Genomic DNA, 11,565 nt, shown 5'->3' with positions numbered 1-11,565 from the left:
GCCACGTTAACGGCCGTCGGTAACCTATTGCAGAATAATTGCCACAGAAAAATCTTAATCTTTAGCGGCACCCTAGCCTTCCAAAGGTTCCTGGCAATATCTAAAGTAGGACCCACCGTCAGCCTATTGTATGGGGACTTCACCGTGAATTTACGAGACGCCGACAAGTCCCAAGAGACAACATCCTCATCCAGATTCATAGTAATGTGTCCCACTCGCGCCTGAAGCAAGTCCCAACTTGCTACTTCCACCGCGTTCAATTGTCTCAGAAAGTGAATTGCAGGCGGCGTCGAGCGTAAAGCCTGGCCCACCAGAATTTGCGTGTCCGCCGTCAGCTGGTATAACAGCGGAAATTCCTGCCACAGCGGTCTGTCGCCCAACCAACGGTCTAACCAGAACCTAGTCGATCTGCCGTTATTCACCTTGAATCTCGCCCCTAACGAGAAGGCCGGCCTAACCGCCTGGAGCCCATTCCAAAACGGCGAGCCCGCAGCCTTGGCAGTAAATACATTTCCGTCCGGGAAGTATTTTGCCCGCAGGAGGTCCGCCCATAGACCCCCTTCCTTAGAAGCTAACTTCCACCACCATTTGGTCAGCAAAGCCACATTCATAAGTTTGGAATTAGTGATCCCTAACCCACCATACTTCTTAGGGCGACACACCGCCGCCCATTTTAGCATATGATATTTCTTTTTAAGTCCTGCTCCCTCCCAAAAGAATTTGGAGCGCGGCGTATCTAACTTCCCATGCACCCCATCTGCCAACAAGAACATACCCATCGTAAACAGAGGGAGGGATGACAGACTCGAATTGGTGAGAATCAATCGAGCCGCCAAAGACAAAAAACGTCCCCGCCAAGGACTAACCGTATTGGCGACTTTACCATACAACGGTTCCCATTCAGAGATGGCAAGCTTTTTATGCGAGATCGGTAGCCCCAGATACTTAATTGGAAAACTCCCTAGTTTACAATTAAGGAGGTTAGCTATCCTGACGCACTCGTGATGGTCCATACCCATTATAATCACCTCACTTTTGAGGAAATTAATCTTAAGCCTCGATAGCATTTCAAATGCAAGGAGGAGCAGCTTGATAGTAGCAATGTTGTGTTCATCAGGATGGAACAACAACATCGTATCATCAGCGTATTGCAGATGCGTAACCCCCCCTGGAATGAGGTGTGACACTACGCCTTTCACATGACCCGCCCCTCGAGCCCTTGCCACCATTGCAGCAAGCGCGTCTGCCACAAAATTAAAAATCAAAGGGGAGCTAGGGTCTCCCTGCCGGAGACCCCTTTTGTTTCGGAAGAATTTGCCCATCTCCCCATTGATCGACACCGCTGTTTGCCCACAGCTAACCATGTACATCGTTCTTCTACTGGCCTTTAAAGCTCATGCATCAAAACTAATGTCCATATCAATTAGTTGTGTTCGGCTGGCCGAAGAACTGGATGATTTTTTGCCTGCGTATATGATACTGACACACATACCTTTTGTTTCGCAAAAAATATACCTTTTTTTAGCAATACATATGTGATATAGCACATATTTTTGAGTCGTGACAATGCTAATATTTGAACATGTTATTGTTGTGCATAACTTTTAGATCATGTAATCTCAACCGTTATTCTCTAAATCGACGAAGTATTTATTTTTAGCCTATGTGGATAAATGTGGCGGCTAGAGTAGTTTTTGTTATTTTTTATATTTAGGATAGTTGATGTCTTCCGTTTGAATTTATGGTTTTGAACATATAGTATACATAATTTCATAATATATTTTTTCGCGCTTTATTTATTTTTACAGCCACAAGATTCATATGCATTTTCCAATTTCTCTATCTACTCTAATTTTAGTTTTGCCTGACATTTTGTGTTTTGTTTTTATCGCATTAAATGACCTTCGTTTTGAATCATTTATAGTAATTTGAGAAATATTAAAAGTTTTTAAATTTCCAGCATGAATTTTGAGAAATCATTTATCGCATTAAATGACCCAAGACTTGAAAGCGTAAGAAAGAAAATACTTGAGGTAAGATTACAGCAGGGAGAAAAGAGACCGGTCTCCCATCGCACAAAGAGAGACACGTAATCTTACGGAATGCATGCTTGTAAGTTACGTCATGTCCATGAAACGTGCACCAAAATCATGCTATAAAAAGAAAAGATAGTGTTGTAATCTTACGGCAATGAATGGGGAGGTGTTCATAATTTTCTTTGTATGATAAGAAGCCTGCATTCCTATGTTGTATTTTCTCTTAAGTAATTTTATGACCCGTATAAAATACTCCCTCCGTCCGGAAATACTTGTCATAGAAATGACTAAAAATGGATGTATCTGACATTAAAGTAAGTCTAGATACGTCCATTCCTCCAACGAGTATTTCCGGACGGAGGGAGTAGCATACATGAGGCATTTGGACGTCCATGGCGCGAGAAAAATCTGTACAGGAGGCATTTGGACAACCATGACGTAAGAAAAATCTGTAGCCAACGTACAGATTATTGGAACCTCTCTAAAAGGTGATAATCAGGCCCGCGAGAGGCATTAATGTGCAGAATCTGAGGGCGAAGACAAGAACTAACCTGGTGGCCTTTAAATCATACTGCATGGAATAACAACGACATGGCCCAAGAATAACAAAGCCAAATAAATATATTCCATGTAGAAAAAGAACTGATGATTCCACAAAATATCTCACGTAATAAAAATCATCCATACGAGTACAAATGAAATTCCTTTGGAGAAACTAAATGCCACTTGGCACTCGGCAACCAGCAGCAGGAAAAATCACAAATCATTACTACAGAACTGAATACTACTGGGCTAATTACATCAAGATGCAAAGAGATTTGGAGGCGCAACTTCAGTGCCATTGTACAGGTTTGAGCTTGGTGTTGAAACTACATAATCTGCGGGGGGGGGGGGCAAAGATTTCTCATCAATTTCATCTGTCCAACAATCTCTCCAGCGACTGGAACATTCATATCCATGGGTTGGAAGCAACATCGTATCCTATTAATAGATCTGAAGCCTCTATGTTCACTTTTCTTCTCGCCAATCCTGAATTTTGCTACTGTAAAGGAAGGTCCCAAAATTTGAATCTAACATCACTTGCACCCGCCAAACAATAAAATAAGAAGACATGTTCCAGAAATCCACATCAGTTTGAAATAAAATACAGTACATTCTATCCCTTGTATATTAGCAGTCATCCACTTGAATAGACACCAGAAAAAACATACTCCGCTGTCAGAAGCATACCAACAAACAGGTAGAGGCCGCCAAGGCGCCAACATGCAAGAACATATAACATTCGTGGATTATGTGAATGAAGCAGTAAACCAAACAGAGCAAAAATTAATATAAATATGCAAATGGTCAAAATGAGCAGATTATACAAGAACAAAGGAAACCTTAAACTTCTGATTTCCTCTTCGTATACTAATAAAAAATCTGTAAGATTATGAGCTAAAAGCTTGACATGATAATTTAAACTCATAACCAAATTTGTACACAACATTTTCTTTTTCAAGGAACATAAGAAAAGGAATCATACAGACTAGTCTGTAGCTGGGAATTTCAATCAGTAATGGAGATGCATGCCATCAGTCTATATCTAGTCTAGATTAAAACAAGCTAGTAGTCAAAATAAACCATCACAGGAAGCCAGAAGTCACTAAAGATTGTTTTTTGTGGACAAAACCTACTCTTTTCGGTCACCTAAATCTACAGTTTCATTTATTGAGAAATCAAACCTTTTTTTTTTGAACCATCAAAGACAGTAGGAAAGATTCGTACAATCCTACTGACATGTATTAACTCATGAATCACAATTTACAATTAAATGCGGGAGTCTCACCCTATTCCTTCTCTCCCCATGACTGAGGAAAAGGTTATAGAGTAACCGCAAAGAGAAGGAGCTCTAAACTAGAGAGTTTACAAAAGAGTTTATAAATGGCCCTAGGGTAGGTTTGGTTGTGTGAAATGGTACTAATACTCCCCCCCTCCCCCTCTCAATCATGCACTGTATCAAGCTTTTTAAGACATTACGTGTGTGGTATATGACAATGCTGAACACTCTTCCTCCCGCAAACAATGGAGGATGGAAACAATAGCATTTTCTTATTATAAGGAGATGGGCGCAAAGTAATATGAATGTACAACCATAATAATAAACTATGAATTGATATCTACATGTCTAGTAAAGTTAAATTAGAAATGACACTATTTATGAACAAAAACAAGAAAAAACTCTGACTAAGCACATACAAGTGGGGAAAAGAAAATATGACAGTCTGAGTACTAAGCTTGTCGGAGAGCTATGCCCAAAACGCCATACATTCGGGGACGAGATCAAAATAGTATACAAAATGCTTCAGCTCTGCATTTGGGGACGTAATCCATCCAAATTCAGGAAACTATATTTCTTACAGAATCTAACTTAATTCAAGCAGATATTACAGTTATTTCCCACTCCTGAAAATCAAAACTGAACTCTGGGATCAGAATTCATGTTATCTAAATATTACAGTTTGGACAGGACAATTGTAGAACCTTCAGCCAATTTTTTTTTCCTTCGGTTGTAGAGCTATCACTGTATATTTTGGAGGCAATGCTATCCCTGTACTAACGAGAGCAAACTCGAAAACAGAAGAGCGCTACTGAATCCCCAATTTGCTGGAACTACCAAAGGCACTAGTTCTGAACGCCAATTAAATAGCTGCATAGTCCAGCCAGCTACACTAGGAGCTACAGAGTAGCCGGCAGGTAGCCTCGTAAGCTAATTTTGTGGCGCACATGAACATCTCCTGAAGCGGCTGATGCAATCAAATTTGGGACTATTAAAATGAAGAGGAATCGAGCCACACTCCTAACCAATCCGAATACCATTGGCTCTTGTTTTTCTTCAGGCCACCATCAAACAGGCCATAGATGAGGTGCTCTGTTTGATGGTTCAATAAATGACTCTATCTATGAACAAAACCAATAAGATATCTGACTAAGCACATACAAACTACGCAAAAGAAATTATGACAGCCCGAGTACTAAGCTTGTACGATAGCTATGCCCAAAACAAATATATTTGGGGACGAGACCGAAATAAAATACATAATGTTTCAGCTCTGCACTTGGGGACACAATCCATCCAAGTTTAGCTAACAAATTTTCTTACTGAATCTAACTTAATTCAAGCAGATACTTGGCATGGGAGAGTAAACTACACATACATGACAGAGAGGGGGCGATACTGAAGAACTCCGATGGTGAACACATAGTTGCTGACCGTTGTCGTGGGAGTAGATGCAGCCCGCATCAAACAGAATGCCAACCACCACCGTACCCTAACAATGATTGCCAGTGATGTTAAAATATTATACAAGAACAGAAGTTCTATATGAAAACAGTAAATAAACACATAATTCGAGCAGATATATTGGATGGGAGAATAAGAAACATACTCATAAATTGATGGAGAGGGGGCGATACTGATTGTATTACTATGGTCATAGCAAGTGATAAGTAAAAGTGCACTAGAATTTCCTTTTTGAAGTTATTACTTCATACAATTTCTTATTTATCCAGTAATCTATGTGGAGACTGTTCGAGCTAACTCAGCATTTCCTTAATCCAATTATAGATGACCTGGTAGCCCTTCATAAATTTTCATGTTGTGAAGAAAGCTTCAAGTAGCTAATTCAATATTTACGCAGAGACATCAGGCTAGCTGAAACCAAAACAAAGTGAACACGGTGATGGTCATAAGACTACTTGATTATTATTTTTCTCCACGCCTTAAATCCGAACTGAACTCTTAGATCACGATTCATGTCATCTAAATATTACAGTTTGAACAGGACAATGATGGAACTTTGAGCAAACAATTGTTTTTCATTGGTTTGTAAAGTTATCACTATATATTTTGGAGGCAAAGCTATCCCTGTACTAAGGAGAGCAAACTCGAATACAGAAAAACACCCGTAAGCTTTATACTGAATCCCTGATTTGTTGGAACAACGAAAGACAATAGTTCCGAATTCCAATTAGATAGCTGCATAGTACAGCCTGCTACACTAGGAGCTAGGGAGTATGCCTACTCGTACTATCTTAAGATCAAGCTAATTTTGTGGCGCACCATGGCCATCTCCTGAAGCGGCTGATGCAAACCAAAATTTGGGACTAATAAACCGAAGAGCATTCGAACAACACTCCTAACAATTCGGAATACCAATGGTTCTGGTTTTGCTTCAGGGTTCAGGCTACCATCAAACAGAGCACCTCATATACCGCATGTTTGGCAAATGATGGGGAGAGCAATAGGAGATTAAAGGAGGGATTTAGAAGGGCCCCCTACGTCTGTGTACCCCCGCCTCAGCAGCCTGATATTTAATCAACAACCCAACCTGAACTTGAGTGAGAAAACATTCTCCTAGATCCTGAATATACAGTAGATGTTTCCTTACCTGGGAACAACCTTATACAAGAAAGCACAGCCAAAGCATGAACCTAGCAAGTAAGTAAATATCTAAGGTAGTCAGATATGATTGCAATTCTTTATCGCTTCACTGATGAGGCTTGGTGCACACTTCTCTTCCTATATAATATGCTAATTAATCTAAATGGCAGTAGCAAAGTGACTAATAAGAAGATACAGAGAAGCATCGAGAGAGAGAGAACCTGGGGACTGCTTTGGGTGGCAGCTATGCGACAGAGGCCATGGAACCTGTATTGCTGCTGCTACCTTGCATCTTAGATGGAGGAGGGCAATGGTCAGCTCGCTGGAGAGTTCACAGAGACGGCCTCGGCTTTGTCCGGGCCCCGGAGCAGTTGTGACGGAGGGGTCGCAAGCCTTGCTCCCATCAGAACCCCTCCTTCTGCCGCCGTGCGCGACGAAGAGAAGAGGAGCGTGGAGTGGAGGCAGGGGCCGCCGCCGCCGTGGCGATGAGAGTCCAGCGGCAAAAATAGGAGAGCGCGGGTGCGGGTTATGGAGAAGGAGGTCGGGCCATGGTCCTCGTCCATCGCCACGGGCAAGGAAGGGAGAGGGGGATGGAGGCGGGTCGCCACACTGTCGCCGCCGAAGAGGCCGCCATCCACCGTGAAGCCTCTTGCAGCACCGGCCGCTCGACTCGGTGCTGCCTCCGGCAAACGGGGCACCACCAGTGCCACACGCATCCGTGTCCAGCAGCAGCTGCCGGCAGCTCGCCGTCGAAACCTCCCGCCGCTCGCCTCCGGAAAACTGCTCGCCGCTTAGATCCAAAATGCCGGGTTATCCATTCTTCCATTATTATTTTTTACTTTTGATCAACGGAAAGAGTGGGTTAACCGTCGCCTTGAAAAAAAAAAAAGCTTGACCGGACAGCGGTGCAGCTTGAGCCATGTAGAGCGATTGCGATGGAGCCAGGGTCATGGTTGGGTGCGGCCGTTCGACCCGGGTGAGAAATAAGTAATTTTTCACCATGTGTTACTAATAGACTTATATATAGGGAAAATGCATCCTACTATCGGTGTAGCTACACCTATTTTCCATATACTACTATATGGTACTCCCTCCGTTCCTAAATATAAGTCTTTGTAGAGATTGCACTACAAACTACATACGGATGTATATAGACATATTTTAGAGTGTAGATTCACTCATTTTGCTTCGTATGTAGTCCATAGTGGAATCTCTAAAAAGACTTACATTTAGGAACGGAGGAAGTAGTATATATACTACTTTATCATTTTTAGTATGTTCATATGCTATATATAAATACTCCAAAGCGAGTTATGTGAAAAAATTGCATATGAGCCCATGTTTTTATCATATTTGTGAAAATACGTACACATTTGTATGTAAAAAGAAATATGCTAAAAATATACTACATACTACCTAAAAAATACTCGTATATATACTACCTAAATATTCTTACATACTACATACTATGCATACTTTCACTGCGGTATGGTAGATACTACCTAAAACGTACAAAATAAAAATGGGTGTAACTACACCTGGTAGTAGGAAAAAATTGTCCTAAGGAAAATGCATCCTACTACCGGGTGTAGCTACACCCATTTCCCATATACTACTATGTGGTACTTCCTCCGTTTCTAAATGTAAGTCTTTGTAAAGATTCCACTATGAACCACGTACGGATGTATATAGATGCATATTAAGAGTAGATTCATTCATTTTCTTCCGTATGTAGTCCACCTAGTGGAATATCTACAGAGACTTATATTTAGGAACGGAGGGAGTAGTATATATACTACTTTATCATTTTTGGTATGATTCAAAAATGTTTGTTCATTCTTACTAATCTTGCTGATTATGTAGAGGTGAAAAACCTATAGAATTAGATCATATGATCCTTCGACGAACGATGAGTTTCATCCATATTTTTTACGGGAAGTATAAGTTTCCTCTTTTGAAGAGCACTTTTTCACCGGCAAAAAAGAGACCAGTTTTTCATGCTTTTTGATGTTTGCTAGGATCTTTGTATTCTATACGAAGAATTTAAATAAAATATCTGTACCGAATCTTGCATAGCCGATGTATCATGTGTGTCATGCCCAACGTACTTTTCTGCAATCCCATTATAGTGAAGATGATTACCACCCCCTATTATTATTTTTCTAAGTAAAACAGCCCATAGTCCCAGTCATGTACATAGTGAAAAAAAACTATCTCTCCTTTCGCTATTAGTAAAATAAACAACTCTCCTCTCCTCTCGTATGATCCGCACCAGGCTCCTCATACACATCTACCATTTCTTTTGATTTGCCGCCGGCGAAGGACGGCGTCGCTATGCCCCATCAGGAAACTAATCCTCATGCTATCCCAGATCCACATGTCGCTTCTTTTCTCCTGATTTTTCTACCTTGGTGGTTGCAAATGTGGCTGGATGAGTGCGAGGATCTCGGCGACCTCGCTGCTCAAAATTGTCGTAGCCGGAGGCCCTGGATGCTGGGGCTGCTTAGGCATTGAGGGAGGTCGCAGAGGAAGAAATATCAGCAAGACGTGAGTATTTCTGCGAGTGGCTGTTAGTTGTTGCCCTCCTGCTGTCTGTACTTGTACCAAAATGTAAATGTTATTGGAACCATATAAGTTTTCTTGAAGTTGAATGATGTAGAAATCAGAATAAGATTTTATCTTTCCATTGGTAAACAATTTTTCGTATGAAATCAGGAACCATACCACAACTTTCTGTCTAGAGATAGGCACTTATACTTGTTCTCTGAATTCTGCAGTATAGAATAGAATACAATAAAGCACACATATGATCTGCTTGAATTAAGTCTAACTGAACCTAGCAAGGGGCCTTTGTATCTAATTATTGATTGATAGTAAAAAAAAGTAGTTTTAGATGCACGTTTACTGAGGTAGGTAGCAAAAGAATCAGCTTAATGTGAGAATACATGCGTCTAGCTGCAAGTTAAGTTTTCAAGTTCAGTGATTTACGTGCGGCTAGTTTTCTTCTTCCAATCTCTTCATGTATGTATCGATACACTTGGCCAGTGCGTGGACGCGTTTGTTGCATTCTCAAGGATGTGGAATATTATTTCTTGTACTTTATCCGTAGTAGTGTGGTACTCCATAGTATTTTTAATTAGCTTTTTAGCAAGAAATAAATTTTTCCACGGTCCCTTCTGTCTGAAAAAACACCTTATGAACAGGATTAGTTCATATGCATCAATCATTTTTTTTCTTAAACTGCATAGGCCTTACCTTTTGTGTGTCCACCTTGGTTATTAATTTTGGTATAGGTTTGTTCAGCTGAAGTTGGCTTGTTGAATTTTCTCATGTAACTTTTGGTCACCACATCAAGTAACCGCGAAACATATTTCAGTTGCCATCAAATTTTTAGTGACATAAGCAATTAATGTGATTAGATAGTGTATTTTCTTCGCGGCGAATTCTAAATGTGCGACCGTTTTTCTTTTGTCAGAATAGCGGTGCCGGGCTAAACTATCTGTATGTACATAGTAGAGAGGTCGTTGATATGCTTACATCCTCTTCTGCTATTAAGTTGCAAAAGCAAGGTATGTTACTATCTAACTGGCCTCGTATAGATTTGACAAAGTATAGTTTGTTGAAATTGTGAAATGAATCCTAATGTGTGAAACTCTGGTCTTGTATTATGTTCCTGTCTATTTGCAGATTTGGCTAAAATAATATGTTTGTAAAGGAAACTATATAAAGAAAGTTATCAATCTGTGTTAGAGTAAGAACATTGCTAACATTCGTACCCTTAATCTAATAAGTATCCTTCTTATCTATGTTGATGTCAAGTACTCTCACTTATCATGGTCGATGCAAATAGGCGGTCGTACTATTTATTTCATAAGCTACTAATCTGCTAATTATGTAGACAACATCCTTGTTCTCCTGGGTTTTGTTCATGTAATTCATCTTCATGTTCAAGCATTGTTTTTTTGGCTTCCGTTTTAATCTAAAAGTGTCTATAAGATTCTTCCAAATAGTATCATGGATTGTTTCACCCTGTACAATCACATATGGTTAGTAACTGTTTCTTGATCTGACTGAAAAAATTCCAATCAAATATACTAATAAACAGACCTTCTCATTGATCAGTATCATATCTAGGCTAGAAAAGTCAGCTAGTTGTACACATTTGTTAATATCTCTATTCATGAAAGTAGTGTATGGTAACAATAGTCTGCATTGTCATGTTAGAAACCCAATATATAATATCCTTTTGTATACAGTATTTCCGGCCATATCTAACACATGGACGCCATGCTTTTGAACCATACATTGTATTGTTTAATCGTTTTTTGGCCCTCATATGCATTTAGTTGAATGACAAAAATTAGAAGATCTCTTTGTATACTATATTCTTTGTGCTATCTTCGCTTGGGCACTCCGTGTCGTCAATCAGCACCTTTAATCCTTCTCTGTTTGTGACTCTTGATAATGCCACATATAGTTGGCCATGGCAGAAGACTTGCTTAGGCAAATATAGACCCACCTTGTTTAGGGATTGACCTTGGCTTTTGTTTATGGTCATTGCAAAACAAACTGATAGAGGATATTGCCTTCTTTTCAGCATGAAGGGCCACTTCGAGTCGCTTGGTGACATAATGATTTTAGGTATGTATACCTTGTCACCGACGTGTGTTCCTGTGATTATTTGTGCCTCAATGTACCTGTTTCCCAGCTGTGTGATAGTCATTCTTGTACCATTGTGTAACGCCCGGATAATCTTGCTACAGTAATCCCACGCTAATCATGGCACGTCATCCCGATTACTGTTGCTATCCTCGCAATAATTCGAAACCGTTCAAATTCAAAATTCAAATTGATGAAAACAATAAAAAATTTCAAAATTTAAAATAAAATTGTTCGGTGGTTGACGAATATTACAAGGGTAATTATAGTGCAACAGGCATATTTTTATAAAATGGCTAAATGGATTAAATGATTTAAACAGAAAGGAAAATAAATTAAAAAAAAAAAGAAACAAGTGAAAAAAAAACAGACACCCCCCCTGCTGGGCCAAGTGGCCCAGCTGGCCTCCGCCGCCCGAACGGGCCGGCCCAACCGGCCAAAGGCCCA

At 40.2% G+C, this 11,565-nt stretch overlaps 1 long non-coding RNA gene across 2 annotated transcripts; it reads right to left on the bottom strand.

Moving 5' to 3' along the window:
* Positions 1 to 2,639: 2,639 nt before the first annotated feature.
* Positions 2,640 to 7,283, bottom strand: LOC119335241. 2 transcript variants are annotated; one of them, XR_005161764.1, is made up of 3 exons: positions 6,681 to 7,283; positions 5,234 to 5,347; positions 2,640 to 3,251 (listed from the first exon to the last, which is right to left on the bottom strand). It is a non-coding gene; the product is annotated as an uncharacterized LOC119335241 (long non-coding RNA). The 2 variants fall into 2 exon arrangements; XR_005161759.1 differs by lacking the exon at positions 2,640 to 3,251 and having other exon boundaries at positions 4,877 to 5,347.
* Positions 7,284 to 11,565: the final 4,282 nt, after the last annotated feature.

The sequence above is a fragment of the Triticum dicoccoides genome, chromosome 1B (assembly GCF_002162155.2).
Source record: "Triticum dicoccoides isolate Atlit2015 ecotype Zavitan chromosome 1B, WEW_v2.0, whole genome shotgun sequence".
Lineage (NCBI taxonomy): Eukaryota > Viridiplantae > Streptophyta > Magnoliopsida > Poales > Poaceae > Triticum > Triticum dicoccoides.
Note: the sequence above shows the minus strand (reverse complement) of the source record. Positions and strands in the feature narration are given on the sequence as shown.